Source organism: Carya illinoinensis, chromosome 9 (assembly GCF_018687715.1).
Source record: "Carya illinoinensis cultivar Pawnee chromosome 9, C.illinoinensisPawnee_v1, whole genome shotgun sequence".
NCBI lineage: Eukaryota > Viridiplantae > Streptophyta > Magnoliopsida > Fagales > Juglandaceae > Carya > Carya illinoinensis.
Genome location: NC_056760.1, coordinates 9,297,318 through 9,318,112, shown reverse-complemented (window position 1 = coordinate 9,318,112; position 20,795 = coordinate 9,297,318).

Sequence of the window (20,795 nt, the reverse complement as noted above, 5' to 3'; positions counted from 1 at the left end):
TGCATGGTGAATGAGGCTCATGATTATTAGATTGCTGTAGTTTTTAATATCTTTATCTCATGATAATTTTCAAAGAAGTTATATATATATAATATACCATGTTTTCCTCATGATTTTTAGATTAATCTCTGTAATAATTTGGTATTAACTGTTGACAAGTCTTTTACTTCCACTGCACATTTATCTTTAATTTGACGTAGTTTAGTGTTTATCTTATATTCAAGCATGCATAGGCTTTATATAATATTTACTAATTTTATATATATAATAAGCTTGATTCTTGGGATTTTCTTATAATATTTACTAATTTATATTTGAACTGGCCTAACCTTTAGTTATATATTTTTAGATTTTTAGCTAATGTATTATGTATATATATAGTGCCACCCCTGTAAGCCAAAAGATCTGCAAAATTTAACTTTGATTAGGATTATGATAAGATGTTATCTTAAAACAATTAACTTTGGGTTTTGATGTTTGTATAACAACCTTAATCAGACATTGCAACAACCAATGTTCTTTCATCACAAATTTTTTTTTTTTTTGGATGGAAAATGCTTCACTGCATATATTCATAAACGAAGTTACAACTGTGACTTAACAAACTGGAGAACCAGACTGTAAGCCAACTAACGCAACTGCTCAGGAGCTTCCCCGTCAACAAATTTTTTTGTGACGGACATTGTCTAAACTTCTATATCTCCTCTCTTGACAGCAGTCAAGAGAAAAGGCTCTCTGTTAAGACAGAGATAAACGACCTCTCTTTCGACGAAGAGAGGTACACCCACGCTCCATCCTCCCAAGGAGGAGGAGTACAACCACACTCTCTCCTCCCAAGGAGGAAGAGTACCAACACCTACCTTCCTCCAAAAGAGGAATAGGACAAACACCCACCTTCCTTTAAAAAGGAGTGGGACACTAGATAAATTTTTATTTATAAAAGCTAAAACAGAACAAAAAAACAAAAACCAAATACAGAACCACAAAAGGGCAAGAAAGGGCTGTGCAAACAGAGAGCCCAGCCCAAGCCAATGACCCAAGCCCAAGCCAATGACCTAGCCCAAGCCCAACCCGTTACAAAAAGAGGCGCCTAAGGATCGGGCTAGGGTTTCATCACTACAACCCGCCGCCCCTTCTTCCCTCTCTGTTACTGTGCAGCGTGAGCTGCTGCTGCTGACTACCACCACAAGGCATGGGAAGACCCACGATGCCTAGATAAACCCATCAAAATCGTCGACCAAAACCAGATAGAGAAAACCAGCAGCCTCATCGTTATACGAAACCCATCACTCTGTTACAAAACAGAGTATCAAGCCTCTTGCCATCGAGCCACCCCGCCGTATCCTTGCCTCTCCATAGTCCATCGCCGTCAGCCTTGCGTCAACAAGAAAGGGTAGCTAGCTTCTCACCCGTCCATCGCCCTCTCCATACGTCTCCTCTGCAAAATGCCATCTCACAGGGTTGCTCGAGGCCCTTATCGGATAACCTCGCTTTAGGCTGGCGCTGTAAAAGGGCCAAGAGCTATCTGTTATGCCCTCTCCGCACGTCCCCTCTGCAAAGCGCCACCTTGCCGGTGATCCTCACTTCAGGATGGTGCTGTAACTAGGGGCGAAGAGCTAACCACCATAAAATGCAAGAGCCGACTGAGATAAAACTAAAACTAGCCACAAAAACAGACGACACAAGAAAAAGAAATAGAGAAACTAAAGAACAAACTAAAGGGAGGCGAGAGGGAGGAAGGGAGGGAGGAGCCGAGGCTCCCACCTTCCTCAACGGCGAGAGCCAATTTGTTGTCTTTCTAGAGAGGGGGCAGAGCTTCTCTCTCTATTATTTCGTGCGTCCCCTTCTGACTTTTCATCACAAAATTACTTTACTTTACATATGGTGTAATAAATTATGGAGAGGGGTGTCGGCAAGCCCTTCAACCAGCTTTTAAATTGCCAGGCTTAACGCTTGGCATTACTCAAGTTGGTATGCCTATAATTAAGGGGTAATGAAGGTTGGCCTTTAAGGATGATCATGTGTATATTTTCTTGAGTTCTAACATATGGACTTGGCAGCCTCTTTATGTATGAATTCAAATCCAACAAAAAATATTTCTGTCTCTCTCTTCCCCATTTTAGATCTTAGAATTTAGATAAAAAAAATAATATTTTAGGCCTGCTTTCTCTAATGTGTACTTACGTTTTCTTACTAAGACACAAGCTTAATCATTTTTTATTATGTTCCTTTGATGATGTTATCACCAAAATCCATACAAGATTCAATCCTTCGTACCCAATTCATCAACACTCATATTCGGATATTATATATATATAAAAATTAGGACATATATATTATAATGTATATATAAAGTGGACCCCAACATCCACCAAACCACGGCTGAATATAGCCCATTGCCAAGGAAGCTTTTATCAATTATTTCTTTGTGATATTTCCACAAACAGGTGCCTTCAATATCCAAAATCACAAACAAATAAAATACTGAAAATGAAAAACGGTTCCTCAATCCATAATCATTTCACAACTCAATTCACCATTCACAGAAAAATTTCATACATCAAATAATCCGTTTAAAATTTTAAATAAATTTCGGAATACACAAGAGTCACCTATATTTACCTTTTGGAAAAAACTAGTCGGATTCGGCACTGCGGCAGTGCGGTGATGGCAGTCTACTGCGGACGGAGTCACGGTGGGGGGCGGCCGCTTCGTGCGGCTTGAGAGGTCTGTGGAGCAAAAATCAAAATCGGCGTGAGAGCACTGAAGTCTCTGTCTGACTGTCTTGAGAGCGAGAGGCAAGAAACGTATTGAGGGATTGAAACCGTGAGCCGTCCGGAGTGAGGCAAGTGGGAAGTTAATTCAAAACGGCGTCGTTCCCATTTAAATGGAACGACGCCGTTCCACTTTTTTTAAAAAAAATATTCCAGTTGCAAAACGACGTCGTTTTGCAGCTGGATTATTATTTTTTTTTTAAATCAGAAGTCGGAATTCGAAAGTCGGAACCAACAGGGTACCGATTCTGATTCTGACTTTCGAATCAGAATCGGAAGACTTCCGATTCCGATTCCGAGTTCCGAATATTCTGATTCCGCCGGAGTCAGAATCTGAGCGAAAATCGGTCGGAATCGAAAGTCTTAGAATTTTGAACACCCCTATACATGGCATGCTAGGCTTGGTCATATAGGACAAGATAGAATGACTCGGTTAGCTAGAGAAGGCCTGATAGGCAATCTCGCTAAGGTCATCTTGCCCACGTGTGAACATTATCTAATGGGAAAAGCTAAGAGAAAACTGTTTGGAAAAGCCACTAGGGCATCTTTTCCATTGCAATTAGTCCACTCAGACATCTGTGGTCCAATGAGTGTGAGGGCAAGGCACGGAGGTGTCTACTTCGTCACTTTTATAGATAATTTTTCACGTTACGGTCATGTCTACTTAATCTCCCATAAGTCTGAAGCATTGGAATGTTTTAGGTGATATCTAAGAATGGTTGAGAATCAGTTAGACAAGAGTTTAAAAAATCTAAGAACTGACCAAGGACGAGAATATCTCTCTGAGCAATTTAAAAGGCTCTGTGATGAAAAAGGAATCAAAAGACAGTTAACGATGCCGAGTACGCCACAGCAAAATGGAGTGGTGAAAATGAGAAATCGAACACTGCTTGAGATGGTTAGGTCAATGATGGCGCAAGCAAACCTACCAATTTCTTTTTGGGGGGATGCACTTTTGACTACTGCCTACATTCTTAACCGAGTACTCTCCATCAGTAACTTCCACCCCATATGAACTATGGACCGGCAAGAAACCAAATTTGAGTAACTTGTGGCCATGGGGTTCAACGGGTTTTGTTCATGATCTTTCTCATAAGTATGGGAAATTAGGCCCTAGAGGAAAGAAGTGTATCTTTATAAGGTACTCAGAACACTCTAAATGGTATGTGTTAATAGGTGAACAAACTGATGGAAGTGTAACTGAGATTGAATAGCGAGATGTGGACTTCATTGAAAATGAATTTCCAAGTAGAGGTGAGGTTGATAGGAGTTTAGAACTTCATGAGATTGTGGAACAAGAGGAAAGTGCTCCAAGGAATTTAGTTGAGAATGAGGAAGAAATTCTTCAAGCTCCTACAAATAATAAAAAGGACTTAAATCCTATTGGGAGCACACCACTTGTCAATCAATCACAACAATCTCAGCCTCGTAGAAGTACACGTGAAAGTATTCCTCGTCGTCGTTTTGAGATTGAAGGGGAAGCTTTTATGATAGCTCCGCATGATGATAATGAGCCTAGGACAATTCATGAGACTCTCTCATCTTCTACTAAAGATGAGTGGATAAAAACTCTTAATGATGAGATTGAGTCTATGAAGACTAACCAGGTCTGGGATTTGGTTGATCTACCGACAGGGCGTAAGACTATTGGGAACAAATGGGTTCTTAAAGACAAACGCAAGTCGGATGGATCGATAGATAAGTACAAAGCTCGCTTAGTGGCGAAGGATATACCCAACAGGAGGGTATAGACTATGAGAAAACTTTTTCACCAGTGGTGAGGTTTGCTTCAATTCGCCTGATTCTAGCTATAGTAGCAAACATGGATTTGGAACTCTACCAGATGGATGTTAAGACAGCATTTCTCAATGGAGAACTAGATGAGGAGATCTATATGGATCAACCAACGGGTTTTCTGGTCAAAGGTCAAGAGCGCAAAGTGTGCAAGCTCAAACGATCAATATATGGCCTAAAACAATCATCTAGGCAATGGTACCTCAGATGCCATCGAGCCGTTCTTTCGAATGAGTTTACGATGATCACAGAGGACCATTGTGTCTATGTCAAAAGGTCTAAGAAGAGTTTCATTATGTTGTCATTATATGTTGACGACATACTACTAGCTGGAAATGATAAAGGGTTGATAGTCGCCACAAAAGAGTGGTTATCCTTCAATTTTGAGATGAAGGATATAGGTGAGGCAGAATACATTCTGGGAGTTAAGATCTATAGAGATCGCTCAAAGAGACTTTTGTGTTTGTCCTAACAGACTTACATAAAGAAAGTCATCGAGCGTTTCCTAATGAATGGATGTAAATCCATTGACACCCTTGTTGCAAAAAGCGAGAACTTATCTAAAGATTTGTGTCCTAAAACTCAAATAAAAAAAGAAAAGATGGCTCGTGTCCCTTATGCTAATGCTGTGGGTAGTCTGATGTACCTAATGATGTGTACTCGGCCTGACATATGCTATGCAGTTGGCTTAGTGAGTAGATTCCAATCTAACCCCGGACTGGCTCACTGGAAAGCAGTCAAGAGAACTATGCGATATCTCAAGGGAACTGCAGACTATGTGCTATGATATCAAGGTTCAGATTTGCAGCTAAAAGGTTACAGCGATGCCGACTGGGGCAGTGACCTAGATGAGCGTAAATCAACCAATGGGTATGCCTTTCTGCTCAACAATGGCGCCATTACATGGAGCAGCAAGAAACAACCTTGTATAACTTTATCCACCATGGAGGCAGAATACATAGCTTGTTCTGCAGCAGTTCAAGAAGCTGTTTGGTTACGGAGATTCCTCAAGCATTTAGACATTGGCACAGATACTTCAGATCCAGTGACAATATTCTGCGATAGCACGACTGCTCTCGCATATGCTAAGGACTCTAAATACCATGGAAGAACCAAACATATAGATATCAGATATCACTACATCAGAAACATGGTAGCACAAAAGAAAGTGGTTCTGAAACACCTCTCTACAAGTCGCATGGTTGCTGATCCCTTAACGAAGCCCATAGCAAGAGATGTCTTTGAGGCTCATGTTAGGAATCTAGGACTACGTAGACTGTAAATGTATTTTGTGTTTCAAATGACATTGAGATGTAACCTTTCCTTTGGGATATTAATACAATATGATTCAGTTATTGTCTTTATCGTATTGTTTTTCTAATTCACACACAAGATATGTCAACAGGCTTAGATCGGCTCACTCACACGAGCGATCGCCTCTAGTACTTGAGAAGCGAGTAGAGATGAGACATTGTGTTCTTAGATACTTGTCCAAATGGATAAGTTAGTTGACACAAAGATATGTCATTTTAGTGGGAGCTAAGATGAGGTCCAATGAGAGGACTATGCATAGGTTACCCCACAACCTATGTAGCCTGTGGTTAGCCAGATGTGAGATCCTCTTTGACGCCTTGGAGGCGAGCAAATGGAGGAACTCGGGTTAGACGCTTAAGGAGCGGCTAGACTAAGATCTGTACAGTGTTGATATAGACATATGCTCTTTGAGAAAGAGAAATCCACCATAGCATGTGTTTTATACTACATGTGCTTATTCGACCAAATGAGTAAGTAAGTAAATGGTTCCCCTCTTTCTCACTGTGTGAGTCTCATTTTTTTTAAGTGTCTTTTACTTTTGACTATGTCACGAGATGGAGGTTATGATGTCTGCTACTTTGGCATGTTGTCTATGGTCATGATTAATACGGTCTAAAGAGGCATTCTTGGGAAAGTGGTTCGACCAAAGTTGAATGATATGAATGCAAAGGGAAGATTCTTCGATATCGCATCTTCACTAGTGTTTGTTGACGTCAAACTATGACGTACATACTAGTAGCGACTAAGGTTGTGAACATATTGAAATGATTTGGAGGTAGTCAAGCATTGTTCTGAGTTTTCTGAACTCAAGAGGATTTTGAAAATGCTTGATCTGATGCGATCGAATGAGTCTAGGACATAACCAGACACTTTAAGGATGTTACTATGCTAATATTCTCTGAGAGAGATTTAGTGTATGTACTCCCACCTTTCTACAGATGTGCTTCGTGGTCGCATGACCTATTTACTTGTATGAATAAGATTGAGAACATTAGAGAGATGCTGACCTGGGGTCATGCCCACTGTGTGCGAGTGAGAGATGTTAAATGGAGAGACGCCCACGTGGGGCAGACCCCTCATTTGGTTTGAATAACACATGGCTCTAAGCCATGTGTTACTTGCTTATAACGCATGGCTTAAAGGCCATGCGTTACTGCCATTTATTGGCAGTTTAAGGCTGGCGTTTAAGGCCAGCCGTGTAATAGCCCCCCTTTTTTGGTTCTTGGTAATCATCAGAATAGTGAAAATCTCTCTCTTTTATCCTCTCTTAAAATAGTATTTAGGCTGTAGATTTGTTAAATGTTACTCTAGTTTTATACTACGTAGTACACTTTACCACTAAGTGAAAACTCTTGAGATTTGTCGATCTGGATAAACTTGTGGAGCAACTTTATAAGCTGAGCTTGAAGTACTTTCCGCTGTGCATTCGTACACATCCAGTTAGAATATTTGGAAAAAGGAGCGGGAAACTCTGCTGTCTGAATAGCACTGCTTCATTTGACTGCTAGTTGCTTTTTATTTTTTTTTAATTTTTCTTTTCATATTTTTTTTAATATATTTTAAATATTTTCAAAAAATAAAAAATTTATTAATATACTTAAAATTAGTTCTTTAATCACTATATAAAAGAAAATTACCAAACGATATGCTTGAGAGGTACCTTTGGAATGCAAAGTAGCACAGGGTACAAGGAGACACTACCACGCCTCATTATGACTCTATGCGGCCTCTCCCTAAAAAGATTATCCAATACATGAATGCCTACGGGTTTATGGTGCATACATTACACATCTAGAATAAAAAATTTAAAATCAATTCTCTTATAAAATGGGTAATAATCTGAGTGGCCGAGGGCGTAAATATAAAAAGCGTGATCATACAATTCAAATTTAAAAAAAAAAAAAAACAACTACTTTTGTTCGTGTCAATGGCTTGTAAAGGTGAATAGAAGAAGATCATTCCTACCGTCCTTTTAATATAGCAGGAACTAGGGCTGGGCAACTGGGCCGGATTTTTTTTCGGCCCAGTCTAGAACCCAGATAACCGGGTTCCGGTTACGGGCACCGGCCCGGAAAACACCCGGGCCGGTACCCGGTTTCTAAAACCCTGTGTACCCGGGTTTTTAAAAAACCCAAACCTAGTGCCAAAACGGGCACTGGGTTATATGCCCATCCCGATTCCCCCCCACCCCCAATCTGACTCTCTCTCTCTCTCTCTCTCAACGAATTTTCCCGAAACCTTAGCCTCATCCCGTCGTTGCCATCATCCCGTCGTCGCCGTCAAGCTGTCATCGGTTTCATCTGGTCATCCTCAGAAACACTACAAATCAGATTAGTTTTTGATAAACTCTTCTTTCATTTCGGTTTCTGATTTTGGGTGTGATTTGTTTAGTGGGTGTGATTTGTTTGGTGTGGTTTCTGATTTTGGGTGTGATTTCTTTTGGGTTTCTGATTTGGGTGTGATTTGTTCTTTCACAGTCGATTTATCTATTAGAGACTTAGAGTTGATATTTGGGCATTCTGTAATTACCGTTAAAAATTGGTTATTCTGTAATTGTCTCTGTCATTCTTTACATTCTGAATTTTACTTTGGGTCTATTTGATTCATTTTTGTGCTTGAAATAGTGCTAGCACATTGGTTCAACGATAAAACTGAGCCCTGTAATACCAAATATGTTTCTTTTTAATATGGGATATAATCTAACTTATTTGCAATTTTTGCTGCTGTTGAGTCAAAGATCAATGTTTGCTAAGAGAAATTCTGTTATTTTTATTTTTCTTTCTATATGTTTGAGGATATAGAATCAGCTTCTGAGTTCTGGTTGTGTTTTTCCTTTGTGATCCATCAGTTACATAATTTTACATCTGGATGGACTTTTATGAAGAATCAGTATTTTTTAAAGAAAAAATATTTTAAAAAAGTATGTGAAGAGTGCAATTCTCCTTGATTAACTTTTTTTTTATAGGTAAAAGTAAGTTTTATTAATAAAAGAGGCATAGCCTGAGTTTTATTACAATACTTTTCCTTAATTACTAAAGGAATTATTTGCATGGGCCTATCCTCAACCCGCACCCTTTCACTCGACATTGAAGTAGCAAGTTTTGCTAGCATATGAACAATATTGTTTGCCTCTCTATAAATAAAACAAATGCTCCAGTTGTGTCTTTCTGCAAGTATATTGTGCACATCCTCAATCATTATACCATAATTTGCATTGATTTCCTCAAGGCTATTAGTTGTTACTACCACCTTTGAGTCACCTTCTAACACAACATTAGGCCGTCTCGGTTCTTGATACAGATTTATTGTGCTTCTAAGTGCACATGCTTAAGCTATTACAGATTTTATTGAGTGATTAATATTTTGACACAGAGAGGCCATAAGCTCACCTTCATTATTTTTTATTACAACCTCAACTCCCTCTTTGTTTTTTGTGTTGTCCGCTGCAGCATCCCAATTTTCCTTGTACAATATCTCGGTTGGTTTTTGCAAGTGGTCTGTTATCTCCCTGATCCTCTTGAGTGGATTTCTTCCTTACTGTTTCTTTGTGATACGATAAATTCTTCTAGACTTCATTTTGTTCACTGAAACAATTGTCTTGGGTGTCCAAACAAGAGGGAAATCCATCTAAACCACATCCTCCCCATTTTATGAGCTACCAATTCAATATCTTTCTCTATTTAGTATGTCATTTAATCTCATCTATAGCTTCAAGAAATTTACCTCCATATTGGACCATTTTTTAACTGGACACTTTGTTTCAGCTCAGACATCATTTTATACAGGGCAACTCCATAGTGCATGAATTGTAGATAATGTCTCCCTCTAGCAGACTAGGCACAAATATGTACAATTTAGGAGTGTACAGGAATTGAAGGGACTGACCATCTTTGACGGGAACTGGCATTTACTTTTACCTATCAAAAAAAAAAAATCTCTATCATTTACTTTTGAAAGTTTTGATTTGAAAGTATTGATATTCAGATGTCGATTTCAATAAAGAGCCGTTAGATGAGTAGTGATTAGTTGACTGGACCATTTAACTGCAAATGAACCATATTAGTTGTTATGCCTTCAAACTCACCTCCTTTTGAGTTTCAAGAGTTTCTTTGTCATACTTGTGTTTTAATTTCCTGTTTTTTTTTTTTTTTTTTTTTTTTTTTTTTTTTTTTTTCTGGCATGCTCATTCCTGCCCTCCTCCTCATCTAATCATTTCTGTGATATGGGGTATTTTTCTAACAGGAATGCCAGGATTCACGAACGAAAATTGGCTGAATTGGTTCACAAAAACCAATGACTGGATGAAAATTAATGATCAAACTATCAGTACCAGTGATCCTATGGCATTACTGATCTCTCCCTTTTCCCCATTACAAATATGTTTATTTTATATTACTACTGGAAAGAGCTAAATTTTTCTATTCATCATGGAGTAGATGATCACAGCATTGCATCATTAATTTGCCAATAACACGTCAAACTGCTCAACAAGATTATCTCAATGATCATAGCGCAATCACCATCCGTTAATTTTTATTCATATGCTGATGTGTGTGACAAAATACACTAGTGAGCAGTATAAGTGGGTCTCTCTCAAAAACAGTGTCTCTACCATAATATTTTTTTCCTGAAAAAAGTTTAATAATACAGGCTTAAAGAAAAAAGAAAAAAAACCCAGGTAGAGGCCGGAACCCGAATTTTCGGGTTGTAAAAACCCGGATCAATCAGGGTTCCAGCCCGGGTCATAACCATGGTATATCCGGGCTGGATTCAGGCCAATCCGGCCCGGATTTGGAATCCGGGTTTCGGGCCGGGTATACCCGGATACCCGGTCCGGTACCTGGTTGCTTAGCCCTACTCTTGTTTTAGAGTAGTCTCATTGGATTATCTATATCTAAGAGTAAGTGTACTTTTTAACTATGGGATAGAACATTCACTTGCAAGTTTGCAATAGATTAGTCATTAGCAAATTTTGTAGCTTTTAACTATAGTATTTGTAAAGAGAATATCAAATTTGATGTGTACTATACATAGAGCAAATTGTTATTTTATTATTTATTTGCAACTCTGCCTCTATCTTCTTTCAACATAACTGTCACCGTTTATTTCTCTCGAATTCTTTTTTCTATTTTTTCATGATAAAATAAAATAAATTAATAATTAAAAAAGTTAAATTTTTTTTAATTATTAATTATTCATTACTATATAATGAATAAATAGATAATCTAATGTGGAGATTTGATGTAAATAGTCAAAGTCAAATTTATCTCTTATTATTTTATTGTTATATAATAATAAAAATAATTATTTCAATGTGGAGACTTATGGAAAGGAAATAGTCAAAATTTAAATTTATCTTACATTTATCAAAAATATCCTCTATATATGCATAATCCATTAACAATGCTCTTATATCTTGTGCGGGGCGGTGGCAGTCAACTTAAACTAAATGAGTGGCCCATGGATGGGCTAGTGGCTGATCGGCCACCCTTCAACCGCGTTGGAAAAGTATATGCACACACTCACCCTAGGAGCCATTAAGGTCCATGTTTAATCAATTATCATTTAATATCTAGATATGATTATTATTTTGGCTGACTTTTCTTATTCTTCTCTACCACTCACGTCTTAATCATTTGTTTTTTTTTTTTTTGAAATGGTGAATTCATTCATCATGTCAAAGTTACAAATGTTACTTATCAATAAAGAAAAAACCAGACTATAAGTCAACCTATGCATCAGCTCTAGAGCATTCCCGCGCACAAAGTGGCGGACATTATCTTAACTTCTATAACTCTCCGAAGAGATAGAGCACACTCTGAATAAACAGAGTGACAAGGCCCCTTCATCTCCCTAAAGAGACGGAGTATGGGATATTACTGCTATGGACACTAAGTCCAACAGCCTATTACTACAATATTACTAATAAAACTACATAATACTATACTACAAAACAATAACAAAACAACCAAAACATAAAACACAAGCACCAGCAAGAGCCTCGACGGCACACCCTCTACAAACATCGGCATCATGAGCCCAGGAACGACATGAGTACCCAGTTCGCGTATGGACCACAAAAACCTCCACTGCAGAGGTCGGTCGTACGTCCACTGGCCATAACTTCGTTCGCCACTCTCGACTAGCACTAGCCCCAGATTGTGACCGATCAAAACACTCCTCACCCTGCTCGGTTAAAACATAGATCAAGAATAAAACACCAAAACAGCACCAGAGCAGAGGGATGAAAAATAAAACAGAGGTTGTGGTGCAAGTATAGCAAAACCACTCTTGGAGGAGCACCAACGGTCAGTCTATGTTTTCCCTGAGTCTGAGGTCCCAGAAAAGCCAAGATTTGAATCGGCCAATGGCTCCCCGGTGGCGCGTGGTGGCCACGCTCTGGTGTCGCAGAAAAACCAAGACTACGTCCCGCGCGTGTGGCTACATGCCACTCCGTTTGGCGCCGCGTTCGGTGGACTTGAAGATCGGCTGCTAGCCAACATTCTGACGGGAAGTGTGTTGGCGGTCGACGGTTAGAAAGACAAGGTCAGCACTCCACCCTTATTTGCCTGAAAACACAACTATAAATGAAAAAACAAAAAAAAAAAAACATAGAAAGTAGAAAAATGAAATGAGAAAGGGAGGGGGAGGGAAGAGAAGGGAAGAGGGGGGGAGCCGAAGCTTCCACCCCCCGTCGAGGGTCAGGGGATTTAGGGTTAGGGTTTGTTAAGAGAGAAGGGAGAGAGTCTAGAGAGAGAGACCAACTTATTCAGAGTTAAGAGTCTGGTTGTAGTACTGTTAGTGAGAATGATTTCTAGGACGTTGAAAAAGCAAAAACAAGTTGGTAAGCATTCGCTCTTTTGAAAGTTGCAAAGTATACACGGTGAATTCCATCGTCAATGTAGAAATTAAGAAATTTTATACATAAATGATGCTAAAAATATGGGTCCCTCTACGGGGACTATGGTGTGCACTGATAGATGAGTTTTATATATATATATATATATATTTTTAAATATTAAAAAAAACACACAAAATACAAAATCGCTGTACACCATCGGAGCACTTAATTTTTTCTAAAACTAAGATTGTAGTCTTATATGACTCTTGATTCAATAGCTATGATTCATCTGATGTGCTTGCACCCAGAACCTAAATATATCCAACTAATATACAAAGAATTACCAAGTCAAAATCACAAATCATTTTCTCTTACATTGGAAAAGAAATTTTCATAGCATTAGTACAAGAAAGATACCACGCGTTAGCTCAAAGCAAATATGCACCGCCTTACTGTTTCTCTCACTACAACAAAAATTAGATTTAGTGACAGATAAAACTGTCACAAGAAATGACCAAAACGTCATGAAATACATTAGGTGACGGTTGTAAACCATCACCACAACCGTCACGTAATGTGCATCACAGAATACATTTGGTGACAGTTTACTGTACAACCGTCACTAAAAATATTTTTAGTGACGATTGGTGGTGTGCTAGTTGATATAACGTTCAAACGTTTCCTTTTCTGTGACAGTTAGAATTTGTCACAAAAAATTACATTCGAATGTAAACTAGACCAATTGACATCCGAATGAGAGAAGATAACATTTGTTGATTATAGTTCGAACGTATTATATTTATGTTCAAACGTTTATACGTCCAAACATTACGTTCAAATTTAGATTCCAACATAAACGGACCAATGTCCAAACGTACATATCATAATGTTCAGACGTTCATTCGAATGTTAAGAAAGTAGAGTTTGAACATTCGGAGGTTTGGAACGTTAAACGTTTAAACATTCGAACGTTATGTTCATTTGACAATGAGAACGTTCGAACGTTGTGTTATAATTTTGTGTAGTTACGTTTGAACGTGTGTTCGAATGTGAAATACTGTTCAAACGTATTTTATTTACATTCGAACGTACATATCAGAAATACTAAACTTATCCAATTAAAAAACATACCAATTATACCAATTGTATCATATTACATAACATATTTCACAACCAACAATATTTGCAACTGTTTTCAAATTAGATATTAAAAATTTAATAGACTGATAAAATTCATTTCTTTTTCTTTCCCCATCTACCACAATTCTGTTGTAATGACATAACACGCTCCATTTGTAGCATCATCTCCCGTTGCACTTACTCTTGGACCTCACTACGTATTCTTTCCTCATGGTCTCTTTGTTGGTCCTGCAAACGCGTCTCTAAATGAGACTGTCGCTCCAAGAGCGACTCCAACTCTTGTTGTCTAGACCTCATATACTCATTCTCGCATCGTGCAGCTTCTAAATCTTTGGTAAGATTATTAATTTGTGAAGTCGATGAAGTTGAGGAGGATGAACTGGAATGCTTGAAAGATCGTCTCAAACCTCTTGCCATAGTAGAGTTGGGCCCGAGCACTTGCGTGAAAATATCTATGTCACTGGAAGAGTATTCCCCGGAAGCTAACTGCATCTCCATCATTTTTTCCTATAGTTTGAAAGATCAAAACACATAATAAGTAACGTATTAAAAGAAATACAAATAAAAAATAAACTATTCACATGTTGCATAATTTATTTAACAAAAGGAACACCGCTTACATAATTAATTGCAACGGCAGGATCCATCCACTCACTATGCTCATTAGTGTGAGCAGCAGCATAGACATGAATGAGGAAACAGTTTTCAGGATCGTCACATTTCTAACAAAATGACATTAGAAAATTTAAAAAGATAGTGTTAATACTTATATAAAAGAATAACAAGAAAATAAATGAATTATATAGTTTATTAATTACTATTTTTTTAGCAAAACGATGGAATGATCTTGAACTAGCAATATGGTGAATAGATCAAGTTGAAATATATATATATATAAATATTTTGAATAGATCAAGTTGAAATATATATATATATATATATAAATGTTTGTTATTTATCATCCTACACATTATATTTATTTTTATATATTTTTATTTATTTTTATTTTTCTTAAACTAATTGAAGTATTATACTCGTCATAATTAATACACTACATATTTAGGTAAGAAAAAAAATCTAAAAATAAAAATAAAAATAAGTGTAATGTATAGTGTGTGAAAGTGATGAGTAGAATTTTTCATATATATATATACTAGTAGAATTAAAACATCCAAGGGACGTTTGCCTAGTGGAGGCAAACTATAAATGTAAAACTTTTCCATGAAAGCAAATAATAGTATAAAAGAAAAATATAGCAATTGTATTAAAACAATTGTATGTCTTAGAAAACAAACAGGTTGCAGTTTTTTTTTTTTTTTCACTTAGTCTGTGAAGTGACTTTTTGTTTTTGAAAACGCTGCAGCCTGATCTCCTTTCATTAAAAACATAAAAGACAAAAAAGAGGAAAGACTTCATGAATCCATTTAATAAATGACAGATCATTTCAATTAGGGCTGCCCACTTGGGATACCCATACCCTGTTTTCATTTGGTTTTATATATTGTTTGCTTTTGTTTTAGACACAAGTGCAAGATTTGGTGATGACTTTGGAAGATATCACACAGATCTCGAGCACAGGCATATCAATAATGCATTAGAAAGACAGATAATAAAGGAAGGAACGTCGAGATAAGGATGGGTCTGAGTCTAGAGAGAGAACTTGGGAGGAATACGAAGCCGAGAATGAAAGATTTTGTGTGGTCTGAAATTCTTTTGAAAAAATATCACTGACACAATCTCACTAAAGACCAAAACATCCTTATATAAACGGACACAAAGAAAGGAAACAAAAGGTTAAAAAAGTAACTATGCAAAACTTTCCCATGAAAGTAAATAATAGTAATCAGCAACACGTTCAGCAATCAGCAACACCGCTATGCACCGCTCAACAGCAGGTAAGAGAGGGGTGAAATGCCCTAAAATAAAGAATAGAAGAAATAAGTACATCTCATTCAGAATACTGAAACAACTGAGGTTATTTATGTGAATCAACCTGTTTAGAAGGAGAGCAGCAGCACTGTCATGATTGTTGATATCTTGATGCCGTGGAATTTTTTCAAATAACAAGCAAAGATTTTACAAGTGAACTGTAACTAACAAAATTTGTAAAATGAGAAGCTTCAGTTGGGATTTAGAAAACATTCATGAAAGAGATGAATGAAATTATTAGATCTAAAATACCATCTCTTAAATACAATTAGTATTTCAGATTCATATTACGGTTTTGTAAGAAATTGTGCATTATTAAAGGAGAAATAAAATGGAACACATAGAAGATCTAACAGAAGATAGAAACACAAATATGAATATTTGTGAAGTATTATTTTATTATCACAAAGTAAAATTACAGAAATTTAAGGCTCTTTGCCTCAATCTTTAAACGCTCTTACTCTTCAAAAATCTGCATGTCTTTCCTATCTAAAGGAGTAGCCACTCGAAAAGAAGAGTTAAGCAAAGATTTTAAATCTCTATTCTCTCGCTTTAGTGCTTCTATCTTCATGTTGGACTCCATAAGAAGCCGCTGAAGGATAAAAATATTCTCGTGGAGTTTGTCAACCCCACCAGTCCTAGATTGTAGTCGCTGAGAATATGCGACAAGGGTTGATGAGTATCGGGTACCAAGACTCACAAGCTCGTAGATAATTTCATTATCTGACTTTTTAGTCAGATCATTATTGGATTGCATTATAGCACCTACGGAAGAAGAAGAAGCATAAACAACTGGTGAACGAGGTGCAGAATACCTCCTATATTGGTAATGGGAAGATTGCTGAGCCATTGCAAAGTGAGAAAGCAGAAAGAGATTACAGAGTAAGAATACAGACTAAATTTAGAAAAGTGAAGAAAATGATATGCGAAAGAAGATGAGCTGAATAATTCTTTTATAGAGAAAATTATGACAAAGTATCACTCTATTGCTTCATAACATCTTTCGTGAAGCATCTCTCTACAAGAGACAAGAGATATAGCATCATAGCTGCGGCGCCTGACAGATACAGAAGAGCGATGTAGTATCATAGCTGCGGCGCCTGACAGCTACAGAAGACCTGTAAAAATCTTACGGATCAGAGTTGTCTGGTCTAAAACAGAGGGTCACCGTTTTTGTTGAAAGAGAGAAAGAGAGAGAGAGAGAGAGAGAGAGAGAGAGAGAGAGAGAGAGAGAGGTTAACAGTTTAATTTTGATGAATTCTTTACTGAGTATGTTATTTAGAAGAACACTTAAAGTATATCATTTATGTTTTTCTAAAGCAATCGAGAGTTTACCACTGAAATCGAAGATGTTAGACATGGGTACAGCTAAAAAAATCCCGGGAGGTCGAATCCGCACCGTTTTCCATCAGAAAACCCTCCAAACAGAGCAAAAAAGAGAAAACCAAAGAAGACAACAGCTAAAATCTCTTCATACAGAGCTTTATCAACAAAAACGGAAACCCACATGCAAATTCTATGAGATAGGGCAAAAAAAAAAGTAGAGAAAATAAGTGAGAGGAAAGAGAAGGTGAGGAGCGAAATGATAGGAGTCGGGGTGGGTCAATGGAGAACAGTTTTATTTCGTGAGAGGAATGTGGGAGGTTTGTGTACGTGATAATACATACAAGGGAAACCCACATGCAATGTATTTGTGATGGAAAAAAAAATGAGCAGTGGGGGCAATTATTGAATTATTTCAACCTCCAACCAGCATGTTTCCTAATCGAGTGGGATCCACTCCATTATTCAAATCCCAAACACAGAGTCCAAATCTTATACTCTGAATTATATTTTATTGACCGGAAACGTGTTTAATTAAATCTAATTTTTAATTTATATATTAGGCAATGATGTACCTAACACATCGCACTTTTTGATTTATATATCCTTTAATATAAATTGCTAATATATAAAATAGTTTATGATGGAGTGCATACCTTGATGTAATTACTAATTAATTAATGATGTATCCTGCATGATGTTAGCTAATAATTCCATTAAAAAAATAAATTAATAATTTAAAATAATGAAGTTGAGATTATTTTATTGAATAAAAAGAAAAAAATCAGACACAAAAAATTGTTAATTTATTAAAAGGGCAATATATATATTTATATATTATATTGGCTAAGTCAGGTGTACTCATGATTTGCTTTGAATTATTGCAATGGGCCTCTCAAGCCTCAGGAGTCAAGAACCAAACGACGTGCGGAATTGTTGGCCAAGTTGACGCAAAAAAATGATTTTATTGGTCTCAATCACCATGATGCTGCTGTCACTGCAGCCATTGCCTAGACTGATCGACGAATCCAAGGGGGGCCAGGGGGCGGCGGGGTGGGGATGATTAAGAGATTAGAGTAAGTGCAATCCCTGCATTTGATCACGTATTTTTTTAAAAAAAGTATCCCCATGAATATATAATTAATTGAGGCAAAGACTAATTAGTCGTTCATAATAAAATAATACAATATTTATCTCTAAATGTTTAATGGGTAGATGCATGGTAGGAGCACTGACAAAGTGGAGAAGACCTCAAGTCAATATACACGTGGAAAACTTATATAATTAGAGCTAGTAATAATGTATTCCTCCAAAAAATATATATATATATATATATATGGTCCTTAGCGGCTGATTAAGAACTTGAGGATCTGAGGTGATGTCGGCATCGTAGGGAAATTTCCTCAAAAAATATTTTAAGCATATAATTTTTTAATATAATTTTTATTTTAAAATTTGAAAAATTTATATTATTTTTTTTGTTTTGTTTGAAAGTTTAAAAAAATTATACTGATTAAGTAATAAATAGGTAAAAAAATTTAAAATTTAAAATTAAATAGTACTTTTATATATGTGAACGATCCTTACAAATTAAATTATTATATCCTAAAATCCTTTTAATTGGGAAACCCCGAGATTAGTGTTAACGTTTAAATATTATGGTATTTAATCCTATTTTCCTATATGTCCAATTAAATCAAGATTCAAGACCAATATGTAAGTAATGATGATAACAAGCTAGACGTTGCAAATAGAGATGATAACCATGACAATAGTGTTTGACAGCTAGCTATAGCTAATATGAATGAAGTAATATTATTTGTCATGTAGTAATAGTAGTGATTTTTTTAAGAAACTGGAAAATAATGCACCTCTTTAACTTTTCCATTATAAAGTAACGATGGGCAATATTATTAATTAATTAATGATATATACCCAACTTTCTATATACTCTTCTTCCTTCATCCGTTCCACTACCAAGTTTCTTTATTTATTCATATATTCCTTTTCATATTATAAAACTGTTTTCCATAGCACAGCAGGACCTCAATTATTGATATCTTTCAGTTAAATTATTATTATCTTAAATAAAGAAAAGAAAGACCTGTTTTTTTTAGTCATTCTATATGATTAAATATTTCATGATTGTTCCCACTTGCGGGAATGTTTGGCATTACCGGTAATAAATTAACGTGATGACATTCACTTTTGTTTTTTATTACCATATCTTGGGACAAGATATCTTTTTACAGATCATTTGCTTGACTTTTTTGTTCGTTACTTTGCTACTTTTAAATTAATTCTACAAATAAAGACAGGAACGGTGGGATCTTATGACAGGAATCGAGTCATCCTCCATGCCCGATTCCTAAAAACCAAACTCACATCTTCCTCATCCGCCTCAAATGCGTAGGCGTATGGAATTTATTTATTTAATTAGTTGCTTTCATTAGTTCATATGTATGATTCTGTGAACCATTATAAAGTAAGCAATATTATTTCTTTCAGTGACAGATGGAAAATAAAAAAATAAGTAGTGAGGGAAATTATTGAATTATTTCAATCTCCAACCAGTACGTTTCCTAATCGGGTGGGGTCCACTCAATTATTCAAGGTTACTGTTGTCCTCAATCATCCAGATGTCTTATCACCCTTCAAAACCACTGTTGCAACCAAATCCTTCTGCGGATTCAAGATGACTTATAATCTATTACTGTTATCAATTCACCACGTATGCATGCAAACTTTCCTGAGTTATCTAGCTGTCTCTTTTTAGGTAATTAATCACAAGAGGTGGGTTAATTAAGATCTTAGTAGAAAAAAGATCAAAAACTCTCGATTTCATGGGTAAAATGGCCTAGCTAGATAGCTTTGTTTGATTGATTGATTAATTTATTTATTTAATTAGTTGCTTTCATTAGTTCATATGTGTGAACCATTATAAAGTAACAATAAGGAAATAATTAATTGTTTGATTGATTGATTAATTTATTTATTTAATTAGTTGCTTTCATTAGTTCATATGTGTGATTCTGTGAACCATTATAAAGTAAGCAATATTATTTCTTTTAGTGACAGATGGAAAATAAAAAAATGAGTAGTGAGGGCAATTATTGAATTATTTCAATCTCCAACCAGTACGTTTCCTAATCGGGCGGGGTCCACTCAATTATTCAAGGTTACTGTTGTCCTCAATCATCCAGATGTCTTATCACCCTTCAAAACCACTGCTGCAACCAAATCCTTCTGCGAATTCACGATGACTTATAATCTATTACTGTATATCTTTAGTCATATTTGTATGACATTTGCCCAATTACTTGACACCATTGTCTTCATTACAGAAGACAAAATTTAGTGGAAGATGGCAATACATTTAAAGTATTGATTTAAGATATTAGTAGAAAATTACTATTCTTCTGCCATCGAAAGATCACTAATTAACTTCCACCTACGACATAATTTTTGAGATTTCCATTTTTTTGTTGTTTAATGTCATGAGGGCAAGAACTTGAACCCATTTGAGTCGATCGACATTAAAAAAAAAAAAAAAGTATTGAGAAATCATTAATAAATCTTCCATTCACACAAGATATCACTTTGTTATTGATGGGGTCAATTCTATGATGCCATACGTCCCTGTCACGTTACTAAAGCAAATTCATCGATCCCCGCACCAC